The sequence below is a fragment of the Dermacentor albipictus genome, chromosome 1 (genome assembly GCF_038994185.2).
Source record: "Dermacentor albipictus isolate Rhodes 1998 colony chromosome 1, USDA_Dalb.pri_finalv2, whole genome shotgun sequence".
Lineage (NCBI taxonomy): Eukaryota > Metazoa > Arthropoda > Arachnida > Ixodida > Ixodidae > Dermacentor > Dermacentor albipictus.
The window spans coordinates 220,722,593-220,743,148 of record NC_091821.1 but is presented as its reverse complement, the minus strand read 5'-3'; the positions used below and the strand labels follow the sequence as shown (position 1 = coordinate 220,743,148).

At 48.2% G+C, this 20,556-nt stretch overlaps 1 long non-coding RNA gene across 4 annotated transcripts in view; it reads right to left on the bottom strand.

The window, feature by feature from the left end:
• Positions 1-12,701, bottom strand: part of LOC135919904 (uncharacterized) — a 62,014-nt gene extending 49,313 nt beyond the window's left edge. For 3 of the 4 annotated variants that reach the window (XR_011511082.1, XR_010570095.1, XR_010570096.1), the window contains exons 1-2: positions 12,601-12,701; positions 9,983-10,275 (exon numbers count right to left, since the gene is read on the bottom strand). This is a non-coding gene — a long non-coding RNA (uncharacterized lncRNA). Of the gene's footprint in view, positions 1-6,818; positions 6,853-9,982; positions 10,276-12,600 lie in introns of all 4 variants that reach the window. The other variant, XR_010570097.1, reaches the window with a different exon arrangement.
• Positions 12,702-20,556: the final 7,855 nt, after the last annotated feature.

Sequence of the window (20,556 nt, the reverse complement as noted above, 5' to 3'; positions counted from 1 at the left end):
CTCCTCCTTTTATGCTCTGATCACAGCAGCTGAAGAATGCGCATATGTTCACGCATGAAGGCTCCTGCGAAAAGTACTGCAGCTCACGTTTCAGGAACAGGAACAGCCTTCTGGCACAGCTCATGTTCGGTGCTCGCTCCAGCCAATTCTCTCAGCATCGCGGCTCGCTGCTGTCGCTCTCCACCACGTATAGCTGCGCACATTTCCTCAGATCCCAGACCTTAAGCTCTTCGCCAGCTTTGCCGCTCGCCAAAGAAAACTGTGGATAAATGTGTACAAGACGTATTGCTCACCCGAGTCATTTATCTTTTTTTTTCTTATAGTAATTATTAGCCGCTTGGGTTTGTTATTGAATATTGTAGGATTGGTGGCTCTTCAGCGGCCAATTTTTCTAGGTTTACGTCACCTACTAAGCAACAACAACGGACTATGGATGGATGGATGAAAAACTTTATTAGGGTCCTTTAGGGCGCGCCCTAGCGCGCAGCGGGCCGCTCCCACGTCGGGACAGAGAGGCCGAGCCTCTCCGCTGCGTCGCGGGCCCGTTGGACAGCCCATAACTGTTCTTCGAGGTTGGGGCTGTGTAGGACAGCATCCCAGCGTGAAGAAGTGTTACTTTCATCACTGCGTAACGCGGGGCATCGCCAGAGCATGTGAGGTAAGTTCGCCAAGTCATTGCATAGTGCACATGCATTTGTCGTCTGAATTTCGGGGTACATCTTGTGAAGAAGTAGGGGGTTTGGGTATGCCCCCGTCTGTAGAAGCCTTAGTGTCAAAGCCTGAGGTCTATTGAGTTTGCAATGTGGGAGGGGGTAGATCCTCCGAGCCAAGTAAAAGTGCTTGGTAATTTCGGTGTACGAGGAAGGAGAGTCCCGATTGTCAGTACCCAAGGCGTCACGCTGCCCGGTAGCTACGCGGTTGATGATCCCTCGCGCAGCTCCGTGTGCCGACTCATTGAGGTTGGGCGGGGCACCCTCGATCTGTCCCATGTGAGCAGGAAACCAGATCAATGTGTGTGGCTTGATTTCTTTGCTTCCTAATATCCCTAGGGCCAGCTCGGATATGGTTCCTTTGGCAAATGCCCTAACAGCTGATATGGAGTCACTGTAGATTGATGTCCTCTTGTTGTCCAATAAGGCCATCGCTATTGCAGCCTGCTCTGCGATTTCAGAGGACGTCGTCCGAATCGAGATTGCGTTCGTGATTTGGCTTTCATGATTTACGCTAACTACAGCGAAGGCCTGTCCGTCGGCGTAGCGCGCTGCGTCTACGAAACTGTTCTGCGAAGCCCGTTCACGAGCCTTTTCCAGGAGAGCCTTCGCGCGCGCCCGACGTCTTCCCACGTTGTGTTCTGGATGGACGTTTCGTGGGATAGGCGCGACAGTGATGCGGTCCCGCTGCTCTCGAGGGATGCTGCAGAACTTTGTTTTGATTACTCTGGAAGGAACGCCCAGCTCCTGTAAGATGTGCCTTCCAGCTTGTGTGGTAGATAGCCTGATGAACTGGGCCCTCTCCTGTGCTTCCGCCATTTCTTCTAGCGTGTTATGCATGCCAAGTTGAAGTAAGCGTTCTGTGGGAGTGTATACGGGGAGGCCGAGAGCTCTCTTGATTGCCTTCCTGATTAATGCATTCAGCTTATCCCTTTCCGATCTTTGCCAGTTGTGCATGGCCGCGACGTAAGTGAAATGACACATTACGAACGCATGTACCAATCTCACGAGGTTATCTTCTCCAAGGCCTTGCTGCCGGTTGGCCACTCTTCTGATTAGTCTGATGGCATTGTCCGTCTTCTTAGAGAGTCGCAGCACTGTCTGGTTGTTTGAACCACTCGACTCTACCATCATGCCGAGAATCCGGATAGCATCCACACTCGGAATATAGCCTCCGTCTTTTGTGCGCAGTTTTATGTCGCATTCGGCGAGTGGCTTCCATCCCTTTGGTTTCGGGCCTCTGCGCTTGGGTCGATAAAGTAGCAGTTCCGACTTGTGCGGTGAGCACCGAAGGCCCGTGGACTCAAGGTATCTCTCGGTAGCATCAACCGCCTCTTGCAGGGCCGTCTCTACCTGTCCGTCACTACCTCCCGTACACCAGATGGTAACGTCGTCTGCGTATATGGTATGACTGATACCGTCAATAGCAGAGAGTGTCCGGGATAGACCGATCATGACTAGGTTAAAGAGGGTTGGGGATATGACTGACCCTTGTGGCGTCCCTTTAGACCCCAGCTTAATCATGTCTGAAGTCAGGTCCCCGATCTTAAGGGTGGCTTCTCTGTCTGACAGGAAAGATCTCGTGTAGGAATGAAAGTGCTTCCCCAGGTTTAGGCTCGAGATTGTGTTTAAAACGCACGAGTGAAGAATGTTATCAAATGCCTTTTCCAGATCTAGACCTAGTATGGCTCTTGTGTCCCACGTATTACAGTCAATAATGTGATGCTTGATGAGTTTCATCGCGTCCTGCGTCGAGAGTCCGACCCTGAAGCCGATCATGTTGTGTGGGTAAATGTCGTGGTCCTCCAGGTAGCGTGAAAGCCTGTTTAGGATTGCGTGCTCAGCAACTTTCCCCACGCACGATGTGAGCGAAATTGGGCGGAGGTTATCGAGGCTGGGCGGCTTGCCTGGCTTGGGGATGAGAATGGTGTTGGCAGATTTCCACATTTCCGGGACTATACCACTGCTCCACGCTTGGTTAATGATGTCCGTTAGGTATTCGATGGACTTCTCGTCCAGATTCCGTAGAGCTTTGTTTGTGATCTTGTCCGGACCCGGAGCCGATCTGCCGTTGAGGGCGTGGAGCGCCTGCCTAATCTCCTCAATCCCGAATTCTGCGTCGAGCTCAGGGTTCTCGGAGCCTTCGTAGTCAGGGGAAGGTGGTGTAGGGCACGATGCGACTGATAGGTACTTCTGTACGAGTTTCGATAAAATTTCTTTGCTCGAATATTCTCGCTTGACTGTGTGTAGGGTGCGCGCCAGTGTGTTGCGTTGGTTGGTTCTAGTGTTCGTCTCGTCGAGGAGATGCTTTAGGAGGTTCCAGGTGCCACCGTTGCGCATCTGCCCGTCGATCGAGTTGCACACCTCATCCCATTGCTGTTTACAGAGGGCCCTGCAGTGTTCCTCTACAGTTCTGTTGATTTCCGATATCCTTTTTCTGAGCCTGCGGTTGAGCCGTTGTCCTTTCCACCTGGCGAGGAGGGATTGCTTGGCCTCCAATAGGTGAGCGAGACGGCTGTCCATCTTTTCCACCGGGAGGTCGGTACAAACCTCTTTGGTGGTAGCTTTGATGTCGTGTCTAACCTGTGCCACCCATTCTTCGAGGCTAGGCTTGTCCTCACTCTCCATTCGCTCTTCCCTTATTTTGCGAAATTTGTCCCAGTCTGTGTACTGGAACATGCGCTGTCTCTTCTGATCGACTTGGAGGTGCGTGGCCAAGATATAATGGTCGCTACCAAAGTCTACCCCGAGGTTTGTCCAATTAACCGCTGCAATGCTCCTGACAAAGGTGAGATCCGGTGTCGTGTCATGGCTCGACGATGTTCCGCATCTGGTGGGGAACGCTGGGTCCGTGACTAGCATCAAGTTTAGGTTTAGAGCCTCACGCCAGAGGTCCTCCCCCTTTTTAGTGTTATATGAGTAGCCCCAGGTGTGGTACGGCGCGTTTAAGTCACCAGCTATGATCAAAGGGGAGTCGCGCGCTAGTTGCGTGGCCTTGGTGATTAGGGCTTTGAAGCGCTGTCGTTGAGCTTTGGGACTACTGTAAACATTCAGGATGAATATACTTTGGCGGTTCGTTGGGCTAGGGATGATCTCTATCATCATGTATTCAACTTTAGTTGCGGTCATCTTAAGGTCGTGAGTGATGTGGGTCAGCTTGTTGCTAACCAGTACGGCGATCCCCCGTCCTTCTTCGTGCTTTGCTACGGGCCTGTAGCCAGACAGCGTGACGTTAGATGTTAATGTTTCTTGTAAAATGATAACATTTGGCTTCTCTGCATGCGCGCGAATATATTGTTGCAGGGGAGCCCTCTTGGGAAGGTAACCCCTGCAATTCCATTGCCACATCTTGAATGCGCTAGTTTGAGTGGCCATCGTGTTGCTCTTGAGTTGCTGTGCTAACCATCGGAGAGCCGATCGCCCCCGAGCTGTTACTAGTCGATGCTGTTGTTGGGGGTGTAGGAGCTGTAGGTACCAGCACAGGTGCTACAACGTTTTCTAAGAAGGATTCAATTTTGCTGATCCGCTGATTAGTGCGCTCCTCCATGGAAGCCATGTTGCTTTGGAAGAGCGAGAACTTTTCATTTATCTGCTTAATGCTGTCACTGAGAGCGGAGAGCAACTCGCGAATCTCCGATTTGGCCCTGCCTGGTGCTCTTTCTTGCTCGTTAGCGATTTCCCTCTTTTTAGCGGGTCTCTCTGTATCGATCTTCTCAACTATGGGGACTTCCATTGGCTGGGAAGCGGCCGGTTGCTTATCCGTATCGCTCGTCTCAACCATGGGGATTTCCATTAGCTGGGGAGTGGCTGGCTGCTTGTCAGCCATGACGGGTTGACCGCCCTTCTTAATCTCAGCAATTTCTGTCATCAGTCGAGCTATTGTGTTCTTCATCATCTCGTTTTCGCGCTCAAGTTGTGCTAGTCTGTTGTTACCTCTATCATGCTCTGGCGGTGAGCCCCGCGTTACCTTTTCCGGCGTTCCTCGAACTCGGTCGGCCCAGGTCGGGTAGCACTCGGGTCGGCGATCCCTGGAACAGGACCTCGAGCAGGACTTGAACCGGACTTGGCTGCCTCGGCGCCGGGATCCGGAGCGACCCCTGGAGCGTGATCTGGTCCTGGTTCTGGAACAAGAGCGGCCTCTGGATCGAGAGCGACTTCGGGGGCTCTCTCTGGAGCGAGAGCGTCCCCTGGATCGGGAGCACCCCCTAGGCTCTTGCGGTGGAGGTTGCTCGAAGTGTTTCTTGCATTCGCTGCTATGTGGTGTTGACGAAGCCCCATTGGTCGAAGCTTCCACCGTCGCACTCTCCCATCGTCTCCTTCTGACGACGTACGGGATCTGGAATCTCTCCTTGCATGTTTTGTCCGCCGTAGGGTGTGGGCCCCCGCACAACCCACACTTTGGCGTGCACTGGTGTTGATCGTCCGGGTTGACTGCCCCACATCCTCTGCAGGTTGACTCTTCGGGAGTCGGACAAACGTCGGCACGATGGCCGAGTTTGCCGCACGCGTAGCAAATATCAACTTGTTTGCGATAAAGAAAGCATTTCACAAGGACTGGGCCATAGCGTACGAAGTTCGGAACCTTCAGTCCGTCGAAAGCAATGATGATTGTGCCTGTGTTCTTAATTCTCTTGACCGCCAAGGCCAGTGGGTTTCTATCGTTGACGATGTTACGTTCCAGGTCCGATGGACTGTCGTTGAGGTCGATGTGTCTGATTACCCCTTTGCACGTGGTGTGGGGGGCGGCCTCGTATGCACTTACTTCAAACATTTTTCCAGCCACATGAATTGCTCTGATTCTTGTGTATTTTGAAGCGTTGTCTCGGTTGGGCGTGCTGGCCACCAGAATGGACTATAACTAATAAGAATAGGCAGAAAAATCTATATTCGTAAAGCTCGAACGATAAACAAGTAAAGTAAGAAATCCGCGAGACAAAAAATAAAAATTAAGTATGAAATCGTCCGATCGCGTTGGAGAGTAATGCAAGCGTTATCAATCAGGCTCGCATTCTGTCGGAGCAAATAGAGAAACATCACTTGAGAATTGGTGCTTTGTCCTCGCCTTTGGGTCCGTTTCACTGCATATATTTTCATTGCATTTCAATATTTCAATTCCAGACACGGCCATATCTCGAGCGCACCGTTTGGGGTCGTTTTCTGCTAATAAGACCCGCCCCATAATTGTTGTGTTCTCGGCATGTAAGATTAAACAGACTACCTTTTTCCAGAGGGCACGGTAAAAGGCTCAGGTGTATCTGTGGGCGAAGATTTCTGCAAAAGCACGAGGCAAATGCGTAAAAAACGTATCAATTTTGGAAACGCCAGCAAACAACCCTTCACACCTTGTCACAACATAGTTATCATCAACAGAAAAACGTATGCCTACTGTGCAGCCACCGATGGCGTCTGCGAAATTTATCCGTCCCTAAATGCGCACGCGGGCGTAACTGAATCTACAGTCACTCGGCTGAATGTTTCCTCATAGCCATATGGTACACGCCAGAAAGCGCAAGACTTATCGTTACTCTTCACTAATGCACGAAGTGTACTCAACAAACGTGTAGCTTTGTCGTCAGCCATTGATTCTTGTTCCGCTGATGTTGTTATCATTACTGAAACGTGGCTGTCCGCAAAAATAAGGAGCAGTGAAATATTGGATTGTGAAAACCCTTATAATCTGTACCGATATGACCGCGGCACTCGATAAGGAGGGGCAGTCGTGATAGCCATCAAACATGCTATTGTGTCGCAGATCATTCCGCTTGTTTGATCATTAGAACTTGTGGTTGTAGGAGTGATCATTGCAAACCGCGAGTTTATTTTCTGTGCCTGTTATAAACCTCCTGCTGCTTCTATTTCTTTTTGTCACGAACCCCATGGTGCAATTAATCATGTTAGTATTAGATACCCTACGTCACCTTTGTTTATACTTGGAGACTTCAATTTTCCGAATGTTGTGTGGTCGAATGACTCCGTTGCTGTTAAGCAAAGTTCTCCGCGCTTTTCCGAATTTTTAAACCTCTGCCACGAATTTAATCTAATCCAACTGGTACACTACACCACGCGTTCTACACAGACTTCTGCCAACACATTGGGCCTTATTCTTACCACTGCGCCCAACTTGGTTTCTCCCCTAACGTTCCTGCAAGGAATAAGCGACCATTTAATGAACCAGTTCACTCTTAAGGCGCATCTTAACAGTAACAATAGCTCAAAAGTTATACTAGATTATAACAGAGCCGATGTTAATTAAATAATTGCCAATTTTGAGTCTTTCATTGGAAACTTCCTCGTGCATTTCTCACAACGAACTGTAGATGAAAACCGGTTTCCATTATCGCCACATTGCCTATGAATTTTGTTCGGCATTAGCCAATGCCAAACAAACTTTTCTGAGCGATATTCTTCCATCGTTTATGGTTTGTAATCCTCGAAAGTTGTGGTACTGGTACTAAAAAGAATGTCATGCAGTTGATGCAGTCTGACGTGCCTGTTTTGCCTCACGAGTGATGCGATATCTTGAACGACACCTCATTATTTCAGCAGTCGCTTGCAACTGCTCTGCCACTCTTATCACACGCAAATGTTCCGCCTATGGATTCCATCTTTTTTGACTGGGTAGGCGTTGGCAAACTTATCAGCAATCTAAAAAATTTCGTCGTCTTCTGGCCCTGACTCCATAAACTCAACAATGCTAAAATGCGCTGAATTATTTTCAGCCATTATTTCGTCGAAAATGTTCGACCAGTCTTTACAACTTTCTGCCCTGCCCAAAGACTGGAAGGTGGGAAAGGTGGTTCCGTTTCATAAATCAGGTGACGTCCATTCCGCTAATAATTACCGTCCAATTTCTTTAACATGCATCCCAAGTAAAATGTTGGAGCATATAATTTATTCAAATCTTATTAATTTTCTCGAGGCCAACTTTCCTGTGAAACGCAGCTCCTTTCTTTTACGAACGATTTGTTCAATAATGCGGACCAGAAAATTGACAGCCACTGCGTATTTCTGGACTTCTCGCGAGCTTTAGATTCTGTTTCTCACGATTTACTGATCTTTAAACTTTCCCTTCTTAATATTGATCCCAAGGTAATTGGATAGCTAAAGGATTTCCTCTTTAACAGGACCCAGTTTGCAGCCGGTAACAAAATTTCGTCCAGACCTTGCTCCGTAACATCCGGTGTACCACAAGGCTCGGTACTCGGGCCCTTGCTTTTTCTAATATACATTAATGACCTTCCTGACTGTATCTCTAATTCAACGGTTCCCAAGCCCGGACTGCCCTCTGTGTGGTGATTATGCGGACTTCGAACATGTCCTGTGGGGCTGCGCCTCTGCCGGTCCCCCTTTCACCCAAGAGGAAATGATGAGGCTAATTAGGGTCCAGGATCAGACCTCTCAAATCCTGGCAGTCCAGAGGGCTCGCGAGAGGGCCGTCAGGTTTCACCTGATGGTCCCGGAGTGGGCCTAACCAGGTGACGTTGACTTTGCTTACGTCTATAGTGGACCAAATAAAGTTGTTTCACTCACTCACTCTATCGCAAAATAACTAACCTTAGTGATTCCCGTAAGCTACAGGACGACCTGGATAGCGTATCCAACTGGTGCAACAAATGGCTAATGCAGCTTAACACAACTAAATGCAAAAGTATGCGCGTCTCCTCGAGCTCTACCTCTTGTGATGTATTCCCACATTCCATTAACGGTACTACCCTGTCGGTTGTTAACTCCTACAAATATCTTGGCATGTATGTTACTAGCAACCTTTCATGGAATATGCATGTCGAATATGTCATTAACAATGCTAACCGAACGTTAGGCTACTTGAGACGAAACTTCGCATCAGCACCCCACCTCACTAAAGCTTACTCTATATAAAAAATCTATATAAAAACACTCGTCCATCCAAAATTAGAATACGCTTGTGCCATATGGGAGCCTGCTCATGCTAACCTTGCCATTTCTCCCTTGAAAGCATTGAGAACCGCGCCGCCCATTTTATTCTCTCAAATTGTTCACGTCAATCTAGCGTTACGTCGATGAAAAGAACACTAAATCTACCTGACCTTTGGTTACGTCGCATGTACTTTCGTCTCTGTCTTTTTCATAGAATATGCTACTTTAACCCTTCTCTTAAGGAAAATCTTTTCACCAAGTTACATCTCGTCGGGGATCGACCATCAACACAAAATTGAAGGGCCATCTTGTCGAATGAATTTGTGCCATTCTTCCTTTTTGCCATAAACAGCCATGGAATGGAACCGCCTTCTCGCCTCCACGGTCTCAATTTGTGACACTACTAACTTCAAGATCGCCTTGCAAAGCACCTCGTAGTTTGATTTTATATTGTTGCTCTGTACTGCAAATATTGTATATTTTCACCCCTCCTTTCTGTTGTGCCTACTAGGCCTTGAAGATATGTATAATAAATAAATAAATAAATAAATAAATAAATAAATAAATAAATAAATAAATAAATAAATAAATAAATAAATAAATAAATTGTGTGTACCGTGGCTCGATCCTAACGCCTTCAAGGTGTGGTGCAAGAATAGCCAGTTTTGGCTCGGCGTTTGTAGTATGTGCTCCGTTCAGACCCGTGTATTTTAACAAGCTGCGCGCAGCTTCCCAGCGGGAAGCCGGGCGTATGCGGATGCTCATACGAACAGCGGAAAGCAGAACGCTGCGTGCCCTCGCTCCGCAGCCATGGCGGCCACGCGGAAAGTGAGGGTGCGTCCGCGTGACTTTGTCGTCGTTTTACAATGAACCTGACCGCTCTCTCTCTCTCGTGTCTTTGCAACGCGGTCATCAAAAAACACGAACGCAACGCAGTTCTCTGCAAACTCTGAGCGTTCTGTTGCGCGGAGCGGACCGTATAAGCGGGACGTTCAGGTATACAACGATCTAATAAAATCTAGCTGCGCATGCATGTGTCTCAGGTGTTTCACTGACGCCGCCCATTTATGTCTGTAGTATCTCCCAGAGTGGTGGCTTACAATCTTGGTTCACATTTACTACCTCAGTGTGCAAACCGACTCGGTGTGATTATTTTCCAAAGCTCCTCTTCGCAAATTTTCCGTTGCTCATCTCACTCTCGTCAGAAAAAAAAAAAAAGAAAGTGACTGCGGCATCGATCATGCGCCGCATTATTCGGCGCCTCACTTCGATAAAGCTAATGTAATGAAAAGAAGAAAAAAGAATGATACAAAATTATTTTCCAGCAGCCATGTTCATAAATAATAGTCAGAATCGAACGACTTTTCAAAACTAACCTATAATTTTGTGGCAAACTTGAAGGTGTGGAAGATTCTTGCACGCCGTTGTGCCAGAGCTCCCGACAAACAGCTCGCCATGCGGCTGAAGCCGGGCGCCGAGTGAATTGGCCGGGCCCGACGGCGAGTCATGTTCGGGTTACATCCGGTGGCGCCGCCGGAGCGGCGCCGATGAGCCACTTCACCGGGATCGCCTGATGCAGGTGCCTCTCGTCCATTCGTCGGAATTCGCACAGCAACCCGCGGTGGGTCCTGATTGGAGGAGTTCGAACCGCTGACGGCTGCAACGACTCCTGGGAAAAGCCCGAACCATGTGATGCCGGAGAGAAGACGACGACGACAGCGACCAGAGGCGTGCTCCCGTTTCTCGCCGCACGCTTTGGTGCGAGTCAGGCCTCTGAGCCACTCATGTAACGCCCTTGTACATACTGCATATATATGTTTCCTTTAATCACCGTCGCCTTGGATCCTCCTTCGGAACAGTGGCGGCAGCGTTGAGACGTCTCCGTCACAACAACACCGACACGCACAACTTTAAGAATTAACTTGATTCCTTGTTACGCCGCCATATTAAGAGAGGTCTGAGCAAAAAAAAAAAAAAAGAGCGTACTACATAAAGGTCACGCCAACAAAATTCCGTAATTATTGGTAAACTAATAGGCTCCAAATGTAACGGATGCTGCGATTGAAGGCATATAATTGGAGTCACCCTAATATGTTAGAAACTGACCAGGGAAAGTTTTAGCTTACAGTTAACCCAAAAGCCCCGTTATTGACGACCAGCCGCGCAGTACCAGTAGATGGGCGAGTGCGCAGTATACTTTAAGCGCATTTCCCTCCAAATATTCATAGATGAGCTCAATATTCATAGATGAGCTCACAATTATTCGACCACTTAACGCTTTTTTTCACCAATCACATTAACTTGAAATGGTGCAGTCACGCCATTTCAGACCCTGGATCTGATAATACAATCGACAAACTAATCTCGATAACATGCCGCCTTTTCTGTTTTTGTACTATCTGCAGTTTCTCAGCGGATCCTAGGTAATGGATACACCACATAAGAAGTCTAACATGCATTCCAATATCTTTATTTAAAATATATTATGGAACAATACAAGTCGTAATAACTGCAAGCCCGTTTTACCTGCATATCATAAAATGATAGGACACATTATTTTCAATGACCCTTATTAACCAGCACAACTTTATTCTCAGCAATCAGCTCGACAGTAACGTTTTTACGCATGAGATCACTATCTAAGTGATCAGATCACTCAGCTGTACGAACTGTTTTTGCATGTATCTGCCATGCATTACGTATGTCATTTTAAATGCAACCCGCCATTGCGGATCAACCGATATGACGCGCTGGTGCTGAGCACGTGATAGTGGGCTCGACTTCTCCGCCTTGCGATGAGAGCGCGGTATGTAAGAAATAGCTTCCACTCCAACATCTCTCATAAACACGGGGCCGCTTCCAGAACGTGCTAGTGGCCCCGGAACTGTGAGTGGGCAGCTCTTTAATGGTAACAGTATATGTTTGCCTGACCACACGTCTATCGCGCTATCGATGAGAATAGGATAGGATCGAAGAAGTCTGGCGTACGCAGCGATGGCGGAGGCTAGACGTTGACTACAAGAGGACCGTAGCGCCCATGATTCCACAGGGTTGATCCTTCGTCACCTGCAGTCTTTATTATCCGCTCATATCTCCGCTTCATTTAGCTGTGCGCTGTTTCGGCTATGACTACAGATCATAGCAGACAAAGCGCTAATAACAACCGGCTCCACTCCGCGACGTGCATTCCCCTCTGAATAATGCCTTGAGGAAACCTTGTGACTCTCCGGGGTTCCGACGTTTTCGGCTGCGTCAGATATCCGACGTCGGTATCTTATATCACGCAGTTTGTTCAACGGTGGCTCGATGCGGTCTCTTTGTATCGCTGAAGCGACGAGTCGTTCACGTCTCCACTGAGCGGAGAAGCTGATCTTGATTCGCGTCACGGAGTGCAGAGAACGTTGCCTAATCGGGCATCTCCGCATCGGCCGGCGTAACGACGTACAAGAACACGGTAGGGTGTAACCCGCCCTTTTCCTCGGCCAGAAGAGGGGCGCGTCTGTAGGATACCGAGTGAAAACGTTCCCGCCGCCCTGTCGAAAAGAAAACACCCGCCGAAGATAAACTCGGAACCGCAGAAAGGAAAGCAGTGAAACCGAAAGGCGTAATTGTGTGCCGATAATCATCTGCAAGCTTAACGTTGTAGCTACTCCCGTTGCGTCTTTCGTCTGACTGTTGGCGCATCGGAGTTGTGTTTCTGTCCGACAATTAACAACTGTAGCCGCGCACGATGCCGAAGCCGCTCCCCTAGCTGTTTTCTCTGGTCAGGCTAATTCGGTAACGATCGCCTGGGCCCGGTCCGGCAGAGGCTCTCTTATTTTTTTCCCCTTTGCTCTTCCTTCCTTTCTCTCTCTTTCTTTTTTCGCGAGAGGCGCCAAACCTCTCGTCGCCGAGCCAGGAAGGCTCGCTGCTGTTCCGCTAGCAATGCATGCATTCACCGACGAGCCACACCCGCGCGCGGCTGCTGCGAGAAGCGCGAACTGCAGGCGATTACCTTTGTGCGCCGGGAAGGGTCGAAAAATAGCGTCTTCGCAGGACGCTTCGGCTTCGTGGACCACTCTCGCTATATGTCCATATTTTCTTCTTCTTTCGCGCACGTTAAAGTGGCACGCGCCTGATGCATAATTTATACACTCATTCGGTACCTACCACGCGCGCGGTAGCAGCGGAAGCCACTGCAGAGGAAACTTTTGAACGAGAAATACGCCAGAATCATGCCGAAAAGGCGCGACCAACTTTGAGACGGCAACGGCGGGGTGAGCAGAGATTATGAGGGTAAAAAGGCAGCGGTTAGAAGGCGGAAAAAAGGTGGTTGTGGCTGCAGGCTTGCGCTTTTCGAGCTCAGTGCACAAGCGAGTGATGCCTGCTATGCACGTTGCTGAAAGTGCAGTACCGGAAGAAAGAGGAGCGCCAAAAGGTGAACATGCATTCTTTTTTGTTGCCGCATTCTTGCGTAACATGTATACGTGACGAGTGCCCTGTTAAGCCAGACGGCTGTATACTGCACTTACACGCAAGTAGTGTTTGCACTTGTGGGGGGACGAATAGAAAGCGCTCTAATTATACCGCTCATAAAACGGCTTACGTTTGGCTGCAGAAGATGCTGAAGGCGTTCATAAAGAAGAAAATAGATAAAAAGAAAATGCAAAAACTACGCTCTACCAATTTAGGCTTTTAGAACGAGGTACTTCCTGTTTCGTAAGTCTACGCTGGGTCCTTCGTAAACCTGGGTGCCCTTGCTAAGGCTCCTGTGTCGGTTGAGACGGAAAATTGAAATGTTATCGAAGAAACTGCGCTACTTGATCAGAAGCTCGCCGCTTGCCGTGGTCGCGCAGAAGTAGGAAAATCTACAAAAGCGTAGCGCGGCGAAACACGAGGGGGCAACAGCGAGGAGAAGGAGGATGACTGTGGCAAGAGCTGAGAAAGGACACGTAGGTATGTGCATGCGAACCTCTGACTTACCTGGTGTTGTGGTTCTGATACTTACCTCCTCCGCAAAATCGAAACCATGACTGGGAAAGCACGCACGCACGCCAGCGTTGCACAATGTTGTTCTCTTTTTATTTCTTTCTTTTTTTTTTGCGAGCGACGGATGAATGAATGAATGAAGCTGCTTGCTTCACGAAAGCTGACACGGGGTGCCGTCGGGAAAGGTCTTCTTGCATCTTGATGAAGAATCCTGCTACTTCGGGGTCAGACGCAGGGCGTCATAGCCACTGAGCCACAACGGTGGGTAAGGAATATTCTATCCTGTAGTTTTAAAAAATAAGGTAACATGTAAAAATGTAAAAGCAGTCAAGATGCAAAAAGTGTGTAACTTTATACTTCGAAGTGATATGTTCGTTTTTGTGCGCGATGGATACGTCACGAAGACCCTCCACATTCAGATTATAGAATCTTGTTCCGAGAGAGAGAGAGAGAGAGAGAGAAGTTTATTTAATAAATGGCTTATAGGTCGGCCTGAATTTGACTCTTCTGCGCATGCTACTCCACTCCGTGGTAAGGGAAAGGGAGAGAAGGAGCATTATGAGTGGCGATGATGCGGACAGCAAGGCAATGAATAAATAGTCTTTCAGGTGGTATTTCGCCGCAGAAAGAGAAATAGCCACAAAAGCATAACTGCACGTCAATTGACCTCTGGCAACACTTTAGCGTGGTTTGAATCGCAACGAAACCAGCTGCTTTTCTAGCTGAACTCTCGGCATGCCTTCCATATTCTCTGTTAAATGAGTGAAATTAGATGTTTACTCCTATAGGAGGCGCCGGCTACTCGTATTCGTTCAGGAACGAAACAATTCCTGATAACTCAAAGGAAGACTCATTACTTTTCGAAGCGAAATCAGGTTGCCTTTGAACACGTAGTTATAAAGCGAGATAAGAAGGAAGAAGAAGCATGTGCTTGCGGCGGTAAAGCTATAGGGAAACAATGGAGCATGTTGTATTAGAATGCGAATTTATCTGCCCAGCGGTAAATTTAGGAATCACTGACCTCCTTGGAGCCCTTGGGTTCAGCGAGAGCAGCGGGAAAGTAAACTTGTCCACAATAGTTATTAGCAAGAGGCGATTGGAAGATTAATGGAAGAAAATGAGGGAAACGACAAACAACGGAATCGTACAAAAACAAAGTTAACAATAGGAGTTCAGAAACTTTGGTTATGGGAATTCATCGTGTTTTCTTTTTCTCTCTTTTTCTTTTTCAAAATAGGTAGGACATTAGGCAATATAATAACAAGAGCTTGGTGGCGCAACCGACCGCCCCGTTCCAGAGGGGACACTCATGCCATCCATCCATCGTTGATACATGGAGAAAATGAACATCATGCATAGAAACTAATGGGACAAGCAAGAGACGACGTGACTGGAATCCAGGCCTACTGTTTACAAATGTTCACTCTTCATAAACATCGTATACCTGAACATGAATGAAGCTCATAAATTTTTCAGAGGTAGAATTTTTTTGAAGACACTGTGTCAGCTTTTTATTTTACTGTTGCGGCACTGCACATTCAATAGCTTGCAATGCACTGGTGCTGGCGTTACACAGGCATGGTCTGCCAGAAATCAGATGTAGAGGCTGGAAGCAATCTACTTTCAACTGTATTTCTGTAAATGTTCCAACTAAGGCGCTAAAGAAATAGCATTATAACGACACACAACGCTGATTACTGAGCGCACAATTCAAGTAATACTGGCAGCATGTGTGAACGATGCGATCAGATATATTTGTCATCATGTAACGTTTACCTGACCACACTTTCACAATGCAGGTTTGGAGGCCAAACATTTCGCGTAGTCGTTTACCTTGATCTTCGCTCCGATAAACCGCAGTGTTGAATTTTTAAACATAAACATCCCACTGTCTCAATATATGTTACAGACGATAGAAAAGGACAAGAGAGAAAGAAGAAAAATATACACACCCGCATCCACTCGCACAAAAGCTCGGAAAGGGGCAGCAGTGAGCACCATGAAATGAACAAAGTGGAAAGTGGAGTTTTATGGCACCGTCAATAAACAAAATGTTATCCATCCCTGTGGTGCAGCCAGAATGACAGAAATGGATAACACTTTGCTCATTGACGGTGACATAAAGCTCCACTTTGTTAATTTCATGGTGCTCATTGCTGCCTCTTTCCGAGTTTTTGTGTGAGTGGATGCGGGTGTGTATCTTTTCTTTTTATATCATCCTTTGACCTCTTGCTATAATATTAAACCTGTAGTAAATGCCAAACATTTTGCTCGGCTAACCTCCCTACCTATATCATTAAAATTTCTCTCACCAGCGCGCACGTATTTTCGCTACTGGTGGATATGACTGCTTCCTTGCGATACACTCTTGGAATACGCAAATTATGTACACGGTGGGTGGGCTATGCGGTGCGAATAAAGTACAATGGCAGTGCATGTTCAAGAGCCTATTGCCCTACGCTAGCGGTCTGGCTTAAAGCAGAACAAAGATTCTGAGTAGTTGAGCTCACAGCACACAAACACAACATATCATTTCTTGTGCCCTATACTGTATGTTCAGGACAACTTTCTGCGCACCCACAGGTATCGATAGGCCAGCATGCCTAGAGGACGTCGTTAGCTCTAGTTTTCCTAATGGCGGGTGCGTGCGTGTGCGCCTATTCTCTGTCGTGATTGGCCTTGCTGCAACAAAATCGTGACTGGCTCTTCAAACGCAACGTGCGAGAAGCAGACCTAGATTTGTTTTGGGAGCGAGCGGAAACATTATCACAAAATTCACAAACTGGCCCCTATAAGGAAATATACTTAAGGGATCTGACTGAAGCGTAACTCTGTAATTGTCGCTGAATTTTGCGAAGTTGCGTTCTGCGCTATGGTAATGCGATGCAAAGCATCACAATTTTGTTGCAGAACTTCCTCGGGCGGAGGTCCCGTCTTTCGTACGAGTGTTAATGCTTCTGCAGGCTGTTTGTGTAGGGACACCACGTGGTAGCCCAGTAGCTGTGGCGATGCGCTGCTACAGCTCGAGGTTGAAGGTTTGAAGGTTCGAACCGGCGCCTGCGAACGCTGAGAATTGTTCCCTCGCTCTCCGGACAACCAGTGGCACATACTCTGTGACCCTAGTTGGCGAGAGCTTCATTGAAGAGCTGCACATATCCAGTGGTTGAAGACGCGGTTCACTAAAGCGTTGGCGTAAAAAGGCGTTCGTTGAAGAGCCGCACGCACCTTCTGGCACACACCCAGTGACTTAGGGAGGCATCAAAGTGGTTCATTGAAGACAAACACAGACCGAGCGGCACATGCCCAGTGCTCCAAGTCGGTGTCGAAGAGTTTCTTCGAACAGCGCGGTACCCACCCAGTCCGACACCACCCAGTCCCGCATCTATATGTTTACAGTGACCCTTGTCAGCTTGAAAGAGGTTGGTTGAAGAACGGCACGTATGTACATTCAACCGCAAGAGTTTACGGGACACAGGATCTGCCAAGAAGCTGAATTCTCGCGAAGCGTGGTCACACAGCCTCGAAATAAATGTTCAAGCAGGTAGTAGCCTTCGCCACGCACAAAGTGGTTAATTAAATACGATGTGTCATGCCTTAACAGTGCAGGAATTAGCATTTGCAGAGGAAACCGCGTCCCGTAAACTTTTGCTGTTGACTGTACACATTGTCACATACTGAGTGACCCAGGCTGGTCCCACAGTTGGTTTCGAACCCTATTCCTTCAGCACAGACCACCCCGTAACCCAGGTAAGCGGTAAAACGGTGAGATACGGTTTCTGTGTGGGTGTTCTTGTGACATTTTTTTAATTGTGAATACTTTTCGCATGTCTGTTAGCTTGTTTTCGGGAAAGATGATGTTTGCGCTACGCAGGCTGTTGACTGCAAAAGGGGACGGGACCCTCGCCAAGCTGTTTCAGGTTTTTGTTCTGTCTCCTCTTTTCACATTGAAAATAAAATAAAAGTGATTTATTGATTGAGATATAGACAAACAAAGGCAGAAACATGCATACATACCTCTCCCCCCCCCCCCCCGGAAAGCGCGTGAAGTACCATTGAATAACGCATTAAAACAGACGCCTAACAGAACAACGAGACCACGTGCGCATAGCGCTATCAAACCCCATAACGTTGTTTATTCTACAGTACTCTGCATCCACTTTATTCTTTGTTAAAGCTGCAACTGCCATCACGAATTTCCTGCTCTAATTCAACATTGATATGTATCCTCTGTATCGGGGTCGCATTCTCGAAAGCATACTCGTTACGCATTAGAATGTCTGACACACATACATGCGATTACTGCGGCATCGAAAAAAAACATGGAATGTATTGCTCATCTGTTTGCCTGCTCATCGCAGATGGCATCGCGGCTGTTTGTGTGCGTTTGTGACTCTGTTTACGAACACAGTGTGGTGCAACTTGCCTTTGCTGTTTTTATCGATATGTTCGTGTCTGTGTATAGGACTCTGTGCGGTAATTTTTTGGCCCTAGGACGTTGTTTTTTTTTTCTATACTTACTATATATAAATTTTATTATATGGGCATTTCTGCTATATGTGAAAAGGAGCAGCCGTCACCATTATGTAGGGTGACTGTACATCTATTTCTTTTATTTTCATTTCAATTAAACAAGGAAGACGACGAAGTGTCTTCTTGGCAGAACACTTGTTTCTGTGCTCTGCGAATTTTTGGTGAAATCTTCGCTATTCGAGGTGCCCCGCCTCCCCGTCTTGCGGCCATGGACGCGGAGCATGCCAGAGACCCGCCTGGCCAGAAGTCATCACGGCCGTCAACCGCAAGGAAGCGAGTTGGCTCCCCCAGTGACACCGAAGACACCGAGCTGTACTCTATGTCGGAAGACGACTCATCCGACGACGGCTTCATACCCGTCCGGAGTAAGAGGGCGAGGAGGAAAATCACCAACACAGCGCCGTCAACTCCTGCGAGCACAACGACTGTGCAGACAAGGCCTGCGCGCTGGCCACACGTCATCATCTTTATGCCGACAGAACCGTCAAGCAACCTACGATTGCTGAACAGGCAAGCCCTATCCATTTTTCTGGAATGTGCGGTGCCGGATCAAATTAAAGACATAAGAATAAATCCACGCAAGAATATACTCGCCATAGACGTGTACAACGCGAGTGCGCTTGGAAAACTCCAAGAAATCACAGAGCTAGACGGAATCAAAATGCGCCCCTTTATCCCGATCGACGACACATCCATAGCCGGTGTGATTTACGACATTGACATTGCCATTCCCAATGATGACTTACCTAGCCTCATCAAGCCGGCATACGAAGGCACGATCATTTCGCAAGTGCGCCGTCTTGGGAATACGCGCTGCGTAAAAGTAATATTCAAGGGGGATTGTATCCCATCCCACGTTAAAGTCGGACATTTCCGTCATCCGGTTCGACCATTCATCCAGAAGCCGCTTCAATGCCATCAGTGTTTCAGGCTAGGACACGTCAAAGGCGTGTGTCCCAACTCGCTACTGTGTCCCCGTTGCGCTGAACCTCATGCAGAACAGACCTGCGGTGCCACGGTCCTGAAGTGCGTCAACTGTAGCGGCCCTCACGCGGCCTCCTCAAAGGACTGTCCCCGCATCAAGAGGGAGCGCGCGGTTCTTAAGCAAATGGCCAGAGACAATTCTGCCCACAGGGAGGCAGCCGAAGTAGTCCGGCGTCGGCGACGACGTAGGCGCCATCGTACGTCTTCGAAGAAGGCGCATGCGCGAAGTGACAGTACCCACTCCACTGCGGTGCCAGTTAGTCACGCCGCGAAAGGGCCCACCACTTCCACGAAGGAAGCAGAAAAGACTCTATCTTTAGAGGAATGGCCTACGCTACCAAGCCGCTCCCTTGCGAAGGAACCTCAGAAGGTCGGGGTCCCACCTGATCCTTCTCCGGCCATGGACGATTCACCTAAAACAGACCGCCAAGTCATCTCGGTGCTACGTTCTCTCATGGAGGCCATTCGAGCAATTTTAGTGGACATCGGGACACCCTGTGCTCAAAACGCACTTAAAGTGCTGGACGCCTTAAGCCCAGTGCTTGCATCCCTCAACTAGAAAGATGGCTACCCATACCCCATCCTTCCGGAAAGAAGTCAAGTCTGCGTCCGTCATCCAGTGGAACGCCAGAGGGCTAAAATCACGAATTTCAGATTTTCGGCAGTTTGTGTACACCAATATGTTTCCCCTCATCGTCATTTGTGAGCCCAACTTGTCGAAATCAATAAGACTGTCAGGATACGAATTTATCATGTCATCAACAAATGGTGCATGCAGCAAAATCGTCATTTTTGTTCGTCGTGAACTCACCTATGTTTTGCAACCAATTGCGCCCCACGACGACAATCAATATATATGCATCACAGTTAAAAAGAACAAACTCTTGTTTACTCTCATAGGCGTGTATATATCGCCTTCCTGCAATTTCGATACCAAAAGATTTGCGGATATCTTGAGTGTTTGTCCCGCCCCATGGGTCATCATAGGAGATTTCAATGCACACCATCCAGCATGGGGAAGTACAAGGACAAATGCAAGAGGACGAAGATTAGCAAGCATAGCCCACAATTATGGCCTTACTCTCCTGAACGATGGTAGCCCCACCTTTCTTCGAGGCGTGACATACGGCAGCTGCCTCGACCTTGCTTTCGTCTCCAACTCTCTCGCCAGATGTGTGAAGTGGTTTCCAGACATTGAGACCCATGGGAGTGACCACATTCCCACCTATCTGAACATCAAAGGCTTGTCGTCTAGATCAGGCTTACGAAATACCATTCGGACGATTCAATGGGCCAACTTCAAATCTGAGATGGAAGATGCCTGCCGCGAGGGCCTACCGTCAGGGTTAGAGCAAGCGATTAAAATGACGATGCAAAACGCCACTCGCCTGATGACGACCTCTTCCACGCGGAATGACTTCGACATAGAATTAGAGCGCCTTCGAGCGCTTCGTCGCCGGGCGGAACG